A 9,219-nucleotide genomic window follows, 5' to 3' on the forward strand; every position below is an offset into this window, starting at 1 on the left:
AGGAGAGGAGAGGAGAGGAGAGGAGAGGAGGCACCACAACAGTTGGCCATCGGAACTGGTGGAATAATTGCTAAATAAATAAAAGATAGCTCTAAATGTATCTGCACTCTTTCAGGCTATTTATTGCATATTAATCTACCACATGCCATTACTGTAACTGTTACATTATTATAATCACCATAAACTCCGACCCACATGCAGGGGAAAGACTCAGCCTGTGGTTAACAAACTCCGTATACCACCCTACTATGCTACCCATAAAAGACTTAATTTGTAGGACCACACACAAACACACACAGCTTTTACACAGTGAGCATCCATCATTGGCAATTTCACCACTACTGAGCAGTCCAGACATCCAGGGAGGAGAAGGCCATTAAACCTGGAACTTTCCCCTCTGAGAGAGAAAGTCTCTGGGGCAGAATGGTGGAAATGGGTGGTTAAGAATGTGGCTCATGGAGGTTGCATTAGTGCATCTGTACCTCTTCAAATGTGTAGGGAGAAAACCCCAGAGTATTTGTAGAGCAAAGACATCTCTAAAAAGCTGTAAATCAGAAAGGTGTGAAAAAAGAAAAGAAAAAGTGGTGCAGTTAACGTCTGTCAGTCAACAGGCCTTAGCGTGGCGAGAATACCAAATGTAAATGTCATGACAAAGCCACAAGGCAAGGCACGCGCTTTGCCTTGTGGCACACACACACACGCACGCACACGCACGCGTGCGTGCGCACACACACACACGCACACGCACACACACACACACACACACACACACACACACACACACACACACACACACTTGTAAAATGGAGTAAATTCTCTCTGGGTGGGTAATATTCAGCTGACAACTTTATCACTGCACAACCTCTGAAGATGGGCTTATAATTCTGAAAAACAGCCAATGACACCAAAGATTCCCTCAACGCACTCTTATTAAAGGACGTAACTCAAAAGCCTCATAAAAGCAGTGGACATCAGCATGGTGGTCGACACACACACACACACACCCACACACACACACACACACAGACAGACAGACAGACAGACAGACAGACAGACAGACAGACAGACAGACAGACAGACAGACAGACAGACAGACACACAAACACACACACACACACACAGGATCAAATGGAAAATTAAGCTGCATTGCCCAAGTTCAACAAGAACAGCGGCTGGTCTCGGTTTGTCTCTACATACACAAAATGTTAATGTATTTTGAGAAGTATCCCCACCCCCCCCCCAGAGTGCAACCACAGTCTTTTACAGCCGGGTGCAAATGAGCGCGTGCATTTGTGTGACATCGTTTCTCCCAGCCATCAGCATTTTTTCTGCAAGTCATCTATCGGCCTTAGATAGCCAAACTCTTTATTGGGTCAGCTGTTTAGCACCCTGTAATAAGCCACAGTTCTGAAAGGATTTTAAAAGGTCTGTTTCACTGTTAAAAAGATTTATTTAAACACCTGCATCAGGCTTCCTTCCGCCAGAGGTAAAAACAAGAAAACATCTTGAAATTAATGGAAGTGAACTCTGGACAACTCTGCACATGTTAAGTCTTTGTGTTAGATAAACCAAATGTAATTTTCTATGGCAGGGGTCATCAACTACATTTTTCCAAGGGACAGAATTTTTTTTAAGCAGACACTCAGGGGGACGTACTTTCAAATAAATAATATAAACTGCATTTATACCTAATATGCCTATTCATGTTAGATAGTGTCACTTTCTTACTAAATGAATGCTTTATTTTTTTACATTTATAAGTGTGAGCAAACTCCTAAAAACCTCGGAAAATACATTATAAAAAAGTGGCTCTTTAACTCGAAAATGATTTCAGACTAGGCAGTGCAGTTCACTGTGGAGTTATGGTTAAAGTCTGTGATTATGGAAACATGGTTGCTGTAATAGGCAGTGTCCTGATTGGTGGAAAAAGCTTGTAGAAAAAAAGGCCTGTTGTCAAGTAAAAATGTCACTGTCAAAGATCGCAGCTTTATTGATCAATGGACAGATATGTGTCTTGTCTGCCTCATTTGCAATGAAACTATGCTGTTGCTAAAGAATACAACAAGCGTCATTTTCAAGAATGAAGAACACAAACATGAAAAGAATGTCATTCATTTGCATATAAAGTAGCCACAGGTATCGAAAAAAATCGGATAAAAAAGAAAGAAAAAATAAAGCCTTGATGTCCAACCCTTTATTCAATAATAGAACTGACATACAGGTGGCTCCTTGAACATCCCGTAGCTGTTACAGTAGTAATTTAAATAAAGCCGTCATCTTCAACCATCGTCAGAGGCCTAATGTCAGTGACGAGCATGTTGAGGATACTATCCGTCAAGACAGCGGCTTGCTGTGGTAAACATGATGCATTTCCCATCAAGAAGCCTCTCATGGTTTGCTTTTTTTTTTTTGGGAATCAAAGTAACTTACTGAGCGGTGTAATAATCGTGTGAAAGTTGTGTGAATAATGAAATTCCTTGACAACTCTTTTAATAATCAAATTTTATTGATTTTAACGATTCGTTATTGCAGCCCTTGCCACATGCAACTGTTTTGGTCTTATAAGACATACATAGACCTACTGCTCCAGTGGAGAGGATGGTTTGTTTAGCCAGCAGTTAAGTTTACAAGAATTTGTCAAAAGTTTGAGATTTGTGGTAAACTAAGGTAAACAGTTATAAATTGTAGTCTATTTGCAAAGTAGAGATTTTTTTTAGGTTTTATTGTACCTACTTACAGTAAGCGTAGCATGGTTAATCCGCTTCAGCGGGCGATAATCCTGTCGGTATTGCCCCCCGCTCAGGTACATGTGCTGCGTGTTGTACCACGTGCGTGCGTGCGTGCGTGTGTGTGTGTGTGTGTGTGTGTGTGTGTGTGTGTGTGTGTGTGTGTGTGTGTGTGTGCGTGCGCGTATATGCGCATGCAGCACGGGCATCGCTGTTCAGAATCAAGTCTATCTACCAAAATGTAACGCTTTTATCCAAATGGATTGGGCTTAAAGCTGCATGGTTTTCTGTCTGGTTTACCTGGGTGCTGTCCAGTTTGACTTAACATTAGATTTGCAATACTAAAACTTATCAGCATGTGAATTGGTTTGCGCTTTCCCTGCTGTGAATGCGCAAAATGCTTGATACCAGATTGCATTTATGTCTCACTTTTTGTTATTATTCTGCAGGCCAGACTGAAAGCTTTGGTGGGCCGGATGTGGCCTGAAATTGGTGCTGTAGTGTTCTTTATTTGATCTATTTCGATGCATGCTTGATTTTACTTGAAGTGACAGAGCAGAAACTGCACCATAACGGTACAATGTACACTAACTCCCCGGATTATAAAAGCACTCTGTTTACTTTTTCAAGAGTTCTTTAAAATTTCGTCAAGATGGATTCAGGCTTGATTTAAACTCCATGGACTGGCAAAGAATTAAATGATCAACCAAAGCTTCTGGCGCTGTGTGCATTTATACTGAACTCCTCCCATGTCAGGAACCCTGTTCTGCACTGCTGAGTCACAGCTCTGGGACACATATGAAAAACAGCACAAGGTAAAATACAAATGTAAATAGTCTGTGGCAGTCCGACCACAAACAGTATAACAAGAAGCATTTAAACAGCATCTGGCCCTAGTGTTAGTCATGTCTCCTATTTTTAATTTAGTCATATTCTCAGTCTTATTTCAGTCATATTTAGTCATTCACATATGTTTTTTTGTTAGTCACTTAAAAGTCTCGTAATTTTTGTCTAGTTTTAGTCAAAACATTTTAGTCTTTTTTTAAATGAATTATTTCTGAGATTATTTCTGATAACAATTTCAATCAAATAGTGTTTCACACATCTCAAATATTGGTTAAATGTCATAATTACCTGACAAAATACACTTGATTTTGTTGAATGCAACTTTGTTAAACGCGTCTGGTTTTATATCGAGCATTCCTTCATGCAAATACACTCGTATACAGACGCATGTTAGATAAGCGGCAGGGCTCCTGGGCTCTACAGCACGTTGTTTTGTTGCCAGCAGTAGCAAACATTTCTCCAGCTGTTCTGCAGGCTGTTTAACAGCAGCTTCGCCAGCACTCCTTTCCTTTCCCCGGGGCGGGGGCACATCGCTTCGCGCTTTAAGGGCTTCTCCATCAGTCTGAACGGGGCTCCCTCTCTCCCCGCCCGGACCACATAATTACTTAGATATGTGACGCTTAGAGGAAAAAAACGACGAGCCGAGTGGGGGAAAAAAGACTGGGAAACAAACAATTGGCCTGTTGGGAACAGGCACGCGCACCAAACGAGCACTGCACTAGTTGTATCTCATGATGAAAAAGTAGAGACGATTGTAAACAAAACAAAAATGAAGAGAGATTTTATCTTAGTTTTTATTTTAAGCAAAACATTTTAGTCTTGTCTTTTTTGTCAACAATAATGGATGTCAATTTAGTCTTAGTCAGCGTTTTTGGACATTGGAGCAGTTTTGTCATTGTCTCGTCTTCATCATGGAGAAAAAGGTTGTGGCCAAACATTTAGTCTTGTCTCGTCTGATGAAATTAACACTATCTGGCCCTGAGGCTGACGGCAAAGAAAGGTCACAAAAATGTACTGTTCCCTCTCTACCTGTGGGGGATTTGACTTGATACTTTAACAATTTTTAACAAGGCAGCACATGCCGTATAGTACCCTTCCACTGTGGACACACTCATACATAGACTAAATGGATTAAAGAGTCAGGAATATCTTTAGAAAATCTTAAATATTTCTAGGATTGTGATTTTAGATTTTATTAATTAGTTTCAATTAATAAAAATAGCATAAGCATAGCTTTAAAAGATTCTACAGCACTCTAGCAATCCCGGAATTGGAACATTGTGGATATACCCTAGTGTGTAAAAAGAGTGCTGTTTATACTGTGCTTCAGTTCTTAAATATGTTTTGGAGGTACTTCAGTGCTGCTTATCTGTCTAAATGACTAACTGCGGCAAGCTTCATTGGACAAATCACCACTGACAGATGTACATGCTGTGCATGCTGTACATGCTGTGCATGCTGTACATCTACGCTTTAATGTATGAGAACGTTTGAGAGGGTACTTTGCATCTACCCATGTGTAAAAAAGAAGAAAAAATCAGAAAATCATTGGCTAGTGCTTTAGTAACTTCTGGAATGTGTGTTCATGAAATTGTATTGATTACAGAGCTGGAAAGCTGTTATGGATGCACAACATGAAGAAAAATGTCCAGTGCTTTCTTTGAATTTCTGCTAACTAAAACTAAGCAGGGGGTTTGGATTTAAGTGCTTCTGTAAGATCTTGATGCTTAAAATGAATCACACCGTACCAAACACATTATCAGAAACGAGAAAAAATTTTGAAAGTGGGATGTATGGATTATTTAGATAATTTATTTATATTGAACATCCTTGGAACACACACTGTTAATGTGTAGGTTTGTTTGTGTGTACAGTACTGCATGTGTCTTTGTGAAGCTTCCAAACTATTTTAGTTTTTATGTTTTTTTATGAGCAGCCGCTCTCCATGCAATGCTGTTTGTACTCTCCTTATCTATCACATGTTGCTGCAGGCACGCAGAGAGGCAAAGAGAGTGATGAAAGGCGAAGAAAGATGTGGTGGTGATGAAAAGAAGAGTGTGAACAGGAGAAGATTATCATCATCCTGCCTTGCTCCCTCAATGCAGCTGTGTGATGACTTTTTATTTCTTTACTCAAGAATGCACATAGATGAATCCATACACCCGCTATCTACTAATGACATTCTGGACAAAGGAAGTGTTGTGGGGGGGATGATGAATTTAAGTGGGATGTAAAGTACTCTACTGATAGCAAATCAGAATGTCAATCTGGTTGCAAGAGGAAGGGAACACTTTCATATCCAAGTAGAAAATCTATGCCAGCAAAACATACTGTACATGATAATGATGTACCAACACATGTAGTAATCACTCTCGAGACAAGGATGACCTTTTTCATAACAAGAGAAATGGAAGACTTGTCAGACTGTGTGTGTGTGTGTGTGTGTGTGTGTGTGTGTGTGTGTGTGTGTGTGTGTGTGTGTGTGTGTGTGTGTGTGTGACTATGTTTGTTTTCGGAGTGAGGCTTCTTACCATCAGTTAGCCGTCTGGTGCTGGCAGTGCACTACAGCTGAGCCACAGCTGAGCGATCTGGGACCTGCTTTGACATTTTCAACTTGATTCATTAATTTATGGTAGGCAGATCTGGTGACATGCTACCTTAAACGAGCTTTACACCCTGCCTGTGCAGCTACTTGAAAAGCGTGATTTGTGTTGTATTAACTTCTTCACAAAAGGGTTGGCTGAGTGTATGCTCATCTGGTCCATGATGCCAAGCTTTACCATAAACTACTGGCCATAAATACAAGCAGTCTTCTCCGCTTTATATCCCTCCGCATAGGAGATTACTTACATCCTGTTATTGAGACGCTCAGACAATCTATCATAATCTTAAATGAAAAAATAAATCCTCCTGCAAATGAATGTGATTGAGACAAGCGTTTGCTTCTTGTGTTGGTAATATTCCTGGGGCAGCCATGTTTGTGCTAAATCCAGATATGAGGATAACTCCTAATGCTGCTCGGTTTACAATAGTATTATGAGTCTGTATACAGGTCAGTATCATGGTCTGTAATTACCAAAGGCGAGGCAGCTCGTTTTTAAACCAACATGGTCACGGTGTAAATTACAGGAACGTCAGTCTGGCTGTGTGTGACTGTTATTCGCCTATCTATCAAACCGTTGGTCTGAATGATTTCAAACTTGACAGGTGTCTTGCTACGGGTATGAGTAAGTGCAGTGCCAAGTAGCTACATTGTTTTGATTAGAAATGCAAAAGATATCGTCTTTGAATCCAGTCCAATATTTCCTGTTTTGTTGAATAAGGTTGGGAAAAAAAGGCGTCAACGCACAACGCTAAGTTTTCCGTGTCTACTGGAAAACTCAATAAAACGCCATTTTCCAACACTTAATATCAAACAAATGCTATACACAATGTTGTATTACGTTGCAGTGAGCTGTACATTAACCCCTTCTGAACAGAGCCAGAACATAAGATAATTTTAGAGATTATTCCTCCACAGCACTGTGCAATGTGAATCTATCTCGGAGCAGACCGGGCAAAGACAGCTGTTTTCATCAGACTCAACCTGGGTTAACACTACTGCTAACTCATAACACTAATAACATTACCGTTGCCAAAATACCCCCCCCCCCCCCATCCCCCATCAAATCCATACTTCACAGTAAACTGTCAAGCTACAAGTGTTAAATTTATCAATGATCACACAAGATGAGACCAAACCGCCGTCGTTATAAACGCCGACTGTAGTGATATTAAAATGCAATATCGTTGACAAAAAGACAACACTTAAATTGTCTCTCTCTCTCTCTGTGTCTGGTGGTTGATGAGCGCAAATATGAGCTGATTAGCTGATAACTCCCCATTTCATTGTGATATTTTGTCATCAAATTCTGAATGTGCAACATTCTCTGTCAGCTAAATGTAGTAGTAGGCCTACAATGTCTTCCTCTGATGTAGAAGTAGTCTATGTTTCCTCCTTAGTGTAAATATATTTTATGGTTTTTTCTTTATGTTTTCGATATCGCATGTTGTGTGCATCTTATTATATATTAGCATAGCTGTCTTGATTGATTGTTGTCACAGTTAAATGAACATAAGAAGAAATACATAAACAAAAATGTGCAATCCTTTTTAACTTAATATTTTACTAAATTAAGTAACAAAAATACAAATTCTTATTAATGTAATACATTTTGTATGCCCTTACAATCGATGACATTTAGGATGGGTATAATAGAATAAGTAGTGTTTAAGTTACAAAATATATTTTGTACATACAACCACTTCTTAAGTCTGCATGCTCTGAAACACAACAACAACCTGCTGCTGACAGTGGTGGTGCTTGAGATTTTCTTTTGCTGGTGTCAGGGGGTTGCTCGACGTTTCAGTGAGGGTGCTCTGAAATTTAGAGTTTCCCTTGACACACATAGCCTAACGTTACACAAACCATCCTCCACCGCGGTTTACTAAGTAAGTGAACGAAAAGGATAGAGAGATGGATTTATGATTTTATGCACTAAAGTTGCTAATACAACAGCACTATACAACTCTGATTAGCTGACCGAACATATTTTAAAAAACAGCCAACAAGCCGGCTTTAAACAATCATTGCTGCAGCTCTCATATAGCAGAAAAGTAGGCTAATACACTCAAACACATTTTCTAGGCTAAATATAAACTAATGTCCAGTGCGTTGTATAACTTTGGACTTGGTGATCCATGTATTCACACTACTGTAAAACACATGTTCACTGTAATGTTTAACTACAAGACAGATAAGAGTAAAGTTGTTGCATAGACCCCTATTAGATGACTCCTCACCCACTGTGGCCTGGCTGTGCGATCCCCTGGTCTAACGTTATTTTCAGCATTGTAACGTAATGCTTCCTTAGCAGTGATCACGGTCGCGGTTAGGTCTTCTTCCACTGGTTGCTTTTCTTCGTTCTGGTTGGTGACAGGTTTGCCATATCTCTCTCTCTTATTTAAGGGATTTGACAATGTCTCCACAAGGTGACGCTTAGGGAGTAAAAAATATTCCATTGCTAACGTTACGCTTACATTCCTAATCCTAACGGTTCCAAGTATTGCATTCTTCTTCACCTATGTAAATTTGTTACTGCTGAAGTAAAGTCAAAAGTGCATGCTTCGTTCATTGGCCAAATACAACCTGTGTCTGCTTTTCTGTGGCTGTTTTTTAGTCTACAAATAATCGGTTTGTTTTATGAATGTGTTTATTCATTTTTTAAATAAAAATTATAGTATAAACACATTTTTGAAAATTGTCTATAAAAAACTAAATTAATGTTATCTTTTGTGGACGTTGTTACGAGAGTAGCAATTGATACATCCATTGTGTAGCGTAATTCAGAGGGCGGATTCAACAAAGAACCATAAATCAGGCATTATAGAGAGCGAGAACATCAGGCCAGTGAGTGATGTCAGTGCCTGAGAGGTGAAGCGAGGAGAGCAACCACCGGTGAGCGGTGTCGGACTTTAGCATAGCGACTGTGTGAGGAGAAAGCAAGAGGAAAAAGAGACAGAAAACATGACATAGTGAGTTAACAGAGAACACCAAGCTTCTTAAGACAAGGTGGCTTCATCTGTTGATAAAACTGTCAGCGAAGTG

Source organism: Etheostoma cragini, chromosome 7 (assembly GCF_013103735.1).
Source record: "Etheostoma cragini isolate CJK2018 chromosome 7, CSU_Ecrag_1.0, whole genome shotgun sequence".
In the NCBI taxonomy this organism is placed as follows: Eukaryota; Metazoa; Chordata; class Actinopteri; order Perciformes; family Percidae; genus Etheostoma; species Etheostoma cragini.